The sequence below is a fragment of the Rhinoraja longicauda genome, chromosome 16, assembly GCF_053455715.1.
Source record: "Rhinoraja longicauda isolate Sanriku21f chromosome 16, sRhiLon1.1, whole genome shotgun sequence".
Lineage (NCBI taxonomy): Eukaryota > Metazoa > Chordata > Chondrichthyes > Rajiformes > Arhynchobatidae > Rhinoraja > Rhinoraja longicauda.
Genome location: NC_135968.1, coordinates 15615303 through 15624707, shown reverse-complemented (window position 1 = coordinate 15624707; position 9405 = coordinate 15615303). Strand labels below are relative to the sequence as shown.

The 9405-nt window shown below is 53.8% G+C and overlaps 1 long non-coding RNA gene across 1 annotated transcript; it reads left to right on the top strand.

Moving 5' to 3' along the window:
* Positions 1–2676: 2676 nt before the first annotated feature.
* Positions 2677–8518, top strand: LOC144600897 (uncharacterized). Its single transcript, XR_013548193.1, has 3 exons — positions 2677–2799; positions 7521–7586; positions 8473–8518. It is a non-coding gene; the product is annotated as an uncharacterized LOC144600897 (long non-coding RNA).
* Positions 8519–9405: the final 887 nt, after the last annotated feature.

The following is a 9405-nucleotide window of genomic DNA, read 5'->3' as shown; positions in this document are numbered from 1 at the left end:
GTGGGTACTATCTGCTCGATATCTTCTGTTCTAATGTTTCCTCACTGACGACTCTTTCTGCCTATTGAAATAGCCAATCTCCTCCCTATTATACAGGGGGGGGATGCTGGCTAAGACCATGTAGCTGTAATTCACACAATAATGCTTATTTAGAAGGATGAGAGGAGATCTTATCAAAACGCATAAGATTATTAAGGGGTTGGACACGGTTAGAGGCAGGAAACATGTTCCCAATGTTCGGGGAGTCCAGAACAAGGGGCCACAGTTTAAGAATAAGGGGTAGGCCATTTAGAACTGAGATGAGGAAAAACTTTTTCAGGCAGAGAGTTGTGAATCTGTGGAATTCTCTGCCTCAGAAGGCAGTGGAGGCCAATTCTCTGAATGCATTCAAGAGAGAGTTAGATAGAGCTCTTAAGGATAGCGGAGTCAGGGGGTATGGGGAGAAGGCAGGAACGGGGTACTGATTGAGAATGATCAGCCATGATCACATTGAATGGCGGTGCGTACAGGCTCGAAGGGCCTCCTCTTGCACCTATTGTCTATAATGCTGTATTCTCCACTCTGGTCTTCTCTCTTTGCACTACCTCTTGTACTTGTCTTGGGGCTCCCGTCTCTCGTTGTGTAGAAGATGCAAAAGCTTTAAAGCGCGTACCACCAGATTCAAGGACAGCTTCTTTCCCGCTTTTATCAGATTACTGAATAGTCCCATAAACTAGGGTGTTAGTCCTGATCTTCGTCATTGCAGACGTTTGACCCTTTTTCCCTGTAACTGTAACACTATAACGCTGTAACACTATATTCTGCACTCCTGTATTTTTCTCTTTGCACCACCTGTTGTACACCACTTGTGTGCGGCTTGATTTGTACTCATGCATAGTGTGATTTGACTGGATGGCACGCAGACAGAAGCTTCCCACTGTATATCGTTACACAATACAAGGGTTTGTCTGAAGAAGGGTCTAGACCCGAAACGTCACCCATTCCTTCTCTCCCGAGATGCTGCCCGACCTGCTGAGTTACTCCAGCACTTTGTGAATAAATACCTTCGATTTGCACCAGCATCTGCAGTTATTTTCTTATATTGCAATACAAACCAATATCCATCCACTCTATTGCCTACCCCTCGTGGGGAGGCTGGCGAGCCTCCTTTTTGAACTCCAGCAATGAGTGTGTGGCAGTGAAAAGGGGTGCAGATGAGATTCACTGGGATGTTGCCTGGGCTTGCGGGCTTGAGTTACAGGGAGAGGTTGTATAGACTGTGACCTTTTTCTTTGGAGTGTAGGAGACTGAGGGGTGAACTTATTGAGGTGTACAAGATCATGAAGGGGCATGGGTAAAGTGAACGCTCACAGTCTTTTCCCCAGGGCAGAGGAATTTAAAACTAGAGGACATAGGGTTACAGTGAGAGGAGAGAGATTTAAGAGGGACCTCGGGTCAGGACCTCAACTCCTTCATTCAGAGGGTCGTCCGTTTCTGGAATGGGCTGCCGGGGGAATCTACATAAGTGGATACAATAACGACTTTTAGAAGACATTTAGACAGGTATATGGATAGGAATGGTTTAGAGGGGTATGGGCCAAATGCAGGGTAATGCGACGAGCCCAGTATGGCCTGACAGAGCGGTGCAGGCGCTAAGGTCGGGTTTGGGAGACCTTAAACCCATTCTCCTGCCTTCCCTGACACCCGGTACCAATCACTAAGAGGGTGGTGGCGCAGCGCTAGTCCAGGTACTTGGAGGGTAATCAGCACACTCCTGCCTTGTGCATTGTAGATAGATAGACAAGACATGCAATCTGGAGCATAGTGCGGCGCTCCCTCAGTGCTGTCCCTCCCACAGTGCGGCGCTCCCTCAGTGCTGTCCCTCCCACAGTGCGGCGCTCCCTCAGTGCTGCCCCTCAGTGCTAGGTTAATTCCCGGAATGGCGTCCCTGTCATATGTTGAAAGACTGGAGCGACTAGGCTTGTATACACTGGAATTTAGAAGGGTGAGAGGAGATCTTATCGAAACGTATAAAATTATTAAGGGGTTGGACACGTTAGAGGCAGGAAACATGTTCCCAATGTTGGGGGAGTCCAGAACAAGGGGCCACAGTTTAAGAATAAGGGGTAGGCCATTTAGAACTGAGATGAGGAAAAACTTTTTCAGTCAGAGAGTTGTGAATCTGTGGAATTCTCTGCCTCAGAGGCCAATTCTCTGAATGCATTCAAGAGAGAGCTAGATAGAGCTCTTAAGGATAGCGGAGTCAGGGGGTATGGGGAGAAGGCAGGAACGGGGTACTCAGTGCTGCTCCTCCCACAGTGCGGCGCTCCCTCACTGCTGCCCCTCCCGCAGTGCGGCGCTCCCTCAGTGCTGCCCCTCCCACAGCGCGGCGCTCCCTCAGTGCTGCCCCTCCCACAGTGCGGCGCCCCTTCAGTGCCGCCGCTGCCATACTGAGGGAGCGCCTCACCTGGACAGTGAGGGAGCGCCACCGCCGCGGGCGGGGCAGTGAGGGAGCGCTACCCCCGTGGGCGGGGCAGTGAGGGAGCGCCCCATTGTCGTGGGCGGGGCAGTGGGGGAGCGCCAGATGAGGCTGTTTACCGACCGCCGCCCAGGGGCAGACTTTGTACCCGTGGGCGCGGTCTGTCGAGCCACACTTCACCCCAACAAAGGAGCCTCCCGCAGCAGTTCGCCGTCGTAGCCTGCGGGAGAGAGAGGGTGGATAGGGAGCGGCATTCCGGCACCAGCACTCAGAGCTCACACCCCTCTCGCCGCACCTCCAGAGCAAACAGCGAGCGGCAGCGCACCGGCACACGGCGGCAGGTAGGTGCTCCAGCCCGGGATCACACCCGAGCACATCCCATCCCATCCCACCCCGATCCAATCCTCTCCTCTCCCGTCCCGTTCAATTCCATCCCATCCAACTCTATCCCACCCCAAAAAAAGACACGAAGTGCTGGAGTAACTCAGCGGGTCAGGTACCATCTCTGGCGAACTGGGATAGGCGACGTCTGAGGTCGGGATCTTTCCTCAGACCCAAAGCTTCACCTTCCTCCTGCACCTATTGTCTATTGTCTATCCCGTTAGCAGGAAGACAATCGATCCATTTACAGTGTGTCGATAGATACACGATAAGGGAACAGTGTTTAGTGCAAGGTAAAGCCAGCAAAGTCCGACCAAGGATAGTCCGAGGATTATCAGAGATAGGAGGACATGGATAGGCGACGTCTCAGGGCGGGACCCTTCTTCAGACCCGAAGGTTCATCCTTTCCAATGTCCTGCACAGACGCTGCCTGACGCGCGGAGTTCCTCCAGCACTTTGTGTTTTTCTCAAGATTCCGGCATCCGCAGTTCCTTGTGTTTGCATCCTATCCCGATATCCACAATATCCCTCCTCAGCCCAGCCTATCCAACAAACTGATCTCGCCCACCGCACCCCACCAGCCGCCACGACCCGCCACCGGTCAGTTTATAGACCCGGAGACGCAGACGAGAGTTTTGATTTGGGATCTCCTGACCGGGACCGGTCGCATGTCCCCGATCAAACTGCGGAGTCTCCAGAGATGGGGAAGTGTGTGGTGGACAAGAGGAGGGTGTGAAGGGCGGGAGGGGGCCATCAATGTTGCCCTCGGATGCGTCCAACCGCACTCCTTGGATTGAGGGCGACACTTCAACCAGAAGCTCTCCGAACGATAGGGGAGGGAGGTGGGGAGGACGAGAAGGGTGAGGGTGAGGGGGGGGGGAGGTGTGTGAGGACGGGAGGGAGTGAGGAAGGAAGAGTGAGGGAGGGGGAGGGTGAAGGGGTGAGAGTGAGGGGATGCGAGGTGTAGACGGGAAGCCCTCTCTTTCCACCGGGCCGAGCTCCGTCCCAGTCAACCCTGGACACTCCCCGCCTGTGCTTCTGAGACACCCCCGCCCCTCCCCTCCCCTCCCCTCTCATTCCAGAAGTGGATAGGAAGAAAGAGCAGATGCTGGTTTAAACCACAGGTGGACATAAAAAGCTGGAGTAACTCAGTGGGTCAGACAGTATCTCTGGAGAAAAGGAATAAGTGATGTCACCTATTTCTTTTCTCCAGAGATGCTGTCTGACCCGCTAAGTTACTACAACCTTTTGTGTCTATTTAGAAGTGGATGTAATTATGACTTTTAAAAGGCGTTTAGACGCGCACACACACACACACACACACACACATACACACACACACACACACACACACACATATATATATATATGTGAAGGGGAGGGGGGGGTTGAGACATGGACCAAATGCAGGCAAATGGGACTGGTCCAATATGCCACATTGTCAGCGTGGACAAAGGCCGTGTTTCCCTGCTGCACAGCTCTCCGACTATGACAGGGTGAACGGTGGGGAAACTAAGTGGGGCTGTGTGGGACCTTGGCTAGAACACGCATGGTTAAATGGGATAGACCTTTGGGTGCCGTCCCGATCTTTCAACCTACCTCATTATGACCTTGCACTTATTCTATGTAACCGTAAAGTTATAATGCTGTACACAGTATTCTGCACTCTGGTATCTTTTCTCAGTGCGCTACCAGTTGTACGTGTGTGTGGCTTTGACTGGGTGGCATGCAGACAAAAGCTTTTCACTGTATCTCCGTACATGTGGCACAAACCAATACTGATACACTTGACTGCCCCACTTACAGCCCTGGCCGGCTCTGGTACAGAAACATGGAGAGGGTGCAGAGATGTTTACAGTTTACAGTTTAATTTATTGCCACATGTACCGAGGGTGCAGTGAAAGGCTTTTGTTGCGTGCGATCCAGTCAGCAGAAAGACAACACATGATTACAATCGAGCCATTTACAGTGTTTTGATACATGATAAGGGAATAATGTTTCGTGCAAGGTAAAGCCACCAAAGTCCTGCCAAGGATAGTCGGAGGGTCACCAACGAGGTAAATAGTACACCAGCACTGCTCTCTGGTTGTGGTCGGATGATTCACTTGCCTGATAATAGCTGGGAAGAAACTGTCCCCGAATCTGGAGGAGTGCATTTTCACACTATAAGGAACCGATGTTTGTTTTATTGTGTGTACGTATGTGTGTGCCTGTGTGTATATATATATATATGCACAAAAAATGCTGGAGTAACTCAGCAGGTCAGGCAGCATCTCGGGAGAGAAGGAATGGGTGACGTTTCGGGTCGAGACCCTGGTTTGTTCCCTTTTGCCATTGAACCTTGGTCACCTTCCATCGGTAGAGTCAACCAAAGCAAAATGGGCTGAATGGCCTCTTCCCTGGGCTGTAGCAGTGAGTGTCAGCTGAGGTCGGGACTGTTACTGCCTCGTCTCAGCCTCACTACAGTGTGAAGAAGGGTCTCGACCCGAAACGTCACCCATTCCTTCTCTCCTGAGATGCTGCCTGACCTGCTGAGTTACTCCAGCATTTTGTGAATAAATACCTTCGATTTGTACCAGCATCTGCAGTTATTTTCGTATATATATATTTATATATATATATATATGTGTGTGTGTGTATGTACTTGTGAGTATGTGTATATATACATACTGAACTTATTTTCTCTCGTTTATCATATTGTTTACAGTGTACTATGTTTACATATTCTGTTGTGCTGCAGCGAGGAAGAATTTCATTGTTCTATCTGGGACACATGACAATGAAACACTCTTGAATCTTGTCAGGGTGTCGGCATTGGGAAAGGGTGAACAGAACAGGCCTCTTCTCTCTGCAGAGGAGGCACTGATGGATGCCGGAGGTGTGTGGAGTGGTGAGCAGGGGATCGAGAGAATCCCCTGTCCGAGAGGGCAGTGAGATGTGGAGGGGGTGAGAGTGGGTAACAAACAGGCAGGCAGCAGAGGAGAGTCAGGAGGTGGCATAAGCAGAAGATGAATGCCAGCATGGACTGGTTGGGCTGTGGATTAGGATGCTTCCACTGGTGGGAGAGTCTAGATGTAGACCATTACCTCAGAATAAAAGGACGTGCTTTTAGAAAGCAGACGAGGAGGGATTTATTTAGTCAGAGGGCGGCGAATCTGTGGAATTCATTGCCACAAGACGGGTGTGGAGGGAAAGTCATTGGGTAACTTTAAGGAAGGAGGCTGACAGATTCTTGATTAGTACGGGTGTCAGAGGTTATGAGGAGAATGGGGGTGAGAGGGAAAAATAGATCAGTCATTGTGGAGGCTTGATGGACAGAATGGCCTATAACTTGTGCTCCGACAACTTGTGAATGGCCTTCTGCTGTATGGATTTTCAAAGAGCTGTATAAGATAAAAACAGGCCCTTCAGCCTACCTTGTACATGCTGACCGAGTTGGCACTGAGCAAGTTGCATTTAATTCTGCGTAGTTCCAAGCTTTGGATTCCTTTTCTGGAGCCTGCCCCCCCCCCCCCCCCCCCCCCAAAGATGATTACCAACGTGCCCCTGTCTCTTTACCATCCCTGGATCACAGGTCCCTCCCCGTGATCCTCAGCTTCCTCCCTGGATGGTTTCTTCCCTTTTGCCATTGAACATTGGTCACCTTCCATCGGTAGAGTCAACCAAAGCAAAATGGGCTGAATGGCCTCTTCCCTGGGCTGTAGCAGTGAGTGTCAGCAGAGGTCGGTACTGTTACCGCCTCGTCTCAGCCTCACTACAGTGTGCTGGGGTATTGAAAATGCCTCCCCTTCTCCGTGCCCCTTCCTGCTCAGTCTGTATCCACACACTGTGTCGCCAGTGCAGACGAGCTGCCATTGTGAAGGGCGGGAGGAGGGCGATGCTGGAGAAGTCTTCACGGGGGCAGGCAGCATCTGTGGTGAAAGGGACACAGATCGTGCCTCAGGCCAAGCGCTTCTAAACGAGGGAAACCTTGAAATAAAACATAAGGTGTAGGAAACGAACAGAGACAGGAGAAGGCCACTCGGCCCTTCTAGCCTGTCCCACGATCTAACACGATGACAGCCCATCGCTATGTGTCTGTGGGAGGGGGTACTGAGGGAGCGCCGCATTGTGGGAGGGGCAGTACTGAGGGAGCGCCGCACTGTGGGAGGGGCAGTACTGAGGGAGCGCCGCACTGTGGGAGGGGCAGTACTGAGGGAGCGCCGCACTGTGGGAGGGGCAGTACTGAGGGAGCGCCGCACTGTGGGAGGGGCAGTGGTGAGGGAGCGCCGCATTGTGGGAGGGGCAGTGGTGAGGGAGCGTCACCTTGCTTCCCTGTGTATCGGTCTCTGAGTCTCGGGGGTTGGGTGTCAGTGGGACCTGTCTGTTCCCGGCCAGTGGCTAATGTGCTCCCTCTCTCTCCCTCTCCCTCTCCCTCTCCCTCTCCCTCTCCCTCTCCCTCTCCCTCTCCCTCTCCCTCTCCCTCTCCCTCTCCCTCTCCCTCTCCCTCTCCCTCTCCCTCTCCCTCTCCCTCTCCTCTCCTCTCCCTCTCCCTCTCCCTCTCCCTCTCCCTCTCCCTCTCCCTCTCCCTCTCCCTCTCCCTCTCCCTCTCCCTCTCCCTCTCCTCTCCCTCTCCCTCTCCCTCTCCCTCTCCCTCTCCCTCTCCCTCTCCCTCTCCCTCTCCCTCTCCCTCTCCCCACAGCTGCGAACGAAATGGAGGTCATTGGGAATTACCACAAACTGACCAGCAATGATCATTTGGATTCTGGTAGGTGGGGTGGGGATGAAGGGGGGGGGGGGGGAGACTGGAGGAGCTGGAATGGCCATCTGTAATACCCCAGGACAATCGATCACTCATCGATGACCGACCACACCGGAGGGTTGGTCAGGCCAGGCGGGGTCAGAGGGCAGACCTGGATCTGGGTCATAGGGCAGGGGGCAGACTTGTCTCCAGGTAAGAGAGTAGCCCTGACACTGTGTCAGAGTCCAGAGGGCAGACTGGCACTAGGGTAGAGGGCAGAGGGTAGCCCTGGCTCTGGGTCAGAGGGCAGAGGGTAGCCCTGACTCTGTGTCAGAGTCCAGAGGGCAGACCTGGCTCAAGGGCAGAGGGTAGCCCTGACTCTGGGTCAGAGGGCAGACCTGGCTCTAGGGCAGAGGGTAGCCCTGCCTCTGGGTCAGAGGGTAGCCCTGACTCTGGGTCAGAGGGCTGAGGGTAGCCCTGACTCGAGGGCAGAGGGTAGCCCTGACTCTGGGTCAGAGGGCAGACCTGGCTCTAGGGCAGAGGGTAGCCCTGACTCTGGGTCAGAGGGCAGACCTGGCTCTAGGGCAGAGGGTAGCCCTGACTCTGGGTCAGAGGGCTGAGGGTAGCCCTGACTCTGGGTCAGAGGGTAGCCCTGACTCTGGGTCAGAGGGTAGCCCTGACTGGGTCAGAGGGTAGCCCTGGGTCAGAGGGCAGAGGGTAGCCCTGACTCTGGGGCAGAGGGCAGAGGTGTAGCCCTGACTAGGGCAGAGGGTAGCCCTGACTTTGGGTCAGAAGGCAGAGGGTAGCCCTGCCTCTGGGTCAGAGGGCAGGGTCCGGAGTGCCCCCTGGACACCAGCGTGTGAAGTGGAGGGTGCCGGATTGGGTCTAACTGCGGCCATCTCCGTGTCTGCAGGGATCTACGAGAGTGAGCGCGGCAGGAGCAGGAGAGTGGACCGAGGGGGCTTCTCTGATAATGGTGAGTGCAAGCCATGGACTGGGGGCAGTGAGGGATGTGAGGGGGGGATGGGGGAACAATAAGGGGTATGATGGGGGCAATGAGGGGGGGTGGGAGGGTGAGAGGGATGTGGAGCAGTGTGGGGAATGGGGTGTATAGAACTCATGTTAATGGATGATCGATGATCGGCGTGGAGTCAGTGGGCGGAAGGGCCCGTCTCAATACTGTTATTTTCAAGCAATCGAACTCGCATTCTGTGGTAAATGTTGATACCAGGAACTGTAGCTACTTGTTTCCCAAAAATAGTCACAAAGTGCTGGAGTAAATCGGGTGCCGATTTGAAAGGTCAACTATCCACATTCATAAGTTCATGTGATAGGAGCAGAATTGGGCCATTCGACCCATCAAGCCTACACCGCATTCAATCGTGGTCGTTCAATCTTTCCCTCTCAACCCCATTCTCCTGCCTTCTCCCCCTGACACCCCTGACACCCCATTCTCCAGAGATGCAGCCTGACCCGCTGAGTTACTCAGCACTTTGCGTCTTTTTCTGTGGCAGTTGATGTTGGGCGGGTCTGCAGCAATCCAGGCGCTGCGTAAATCTCCTGTTCTCTCTTCTGTTGCAGTCTTTACCGAGCAGGTGACCACAAAAGTGACCTCTCTGCCGCCAAGTGAGTGACCCCACACCCAGGCGCCGGCTTTCGTCATGTTCTGGGGGGTGGGTCGGGGGGGGGGGTCAGTATCAGCTCCAGGAATCAGACCAGTCCGACCAGGCAGGGGTCGGTAACGGGTCATGTGCAGGCAGAGGAGATCATTTTCACAGCGTCGTGCTCGGTGTGGCCACTGTGGGCCGAAGGGCTCGTTGCCGTACCGTACCGTACCGTAACGCGC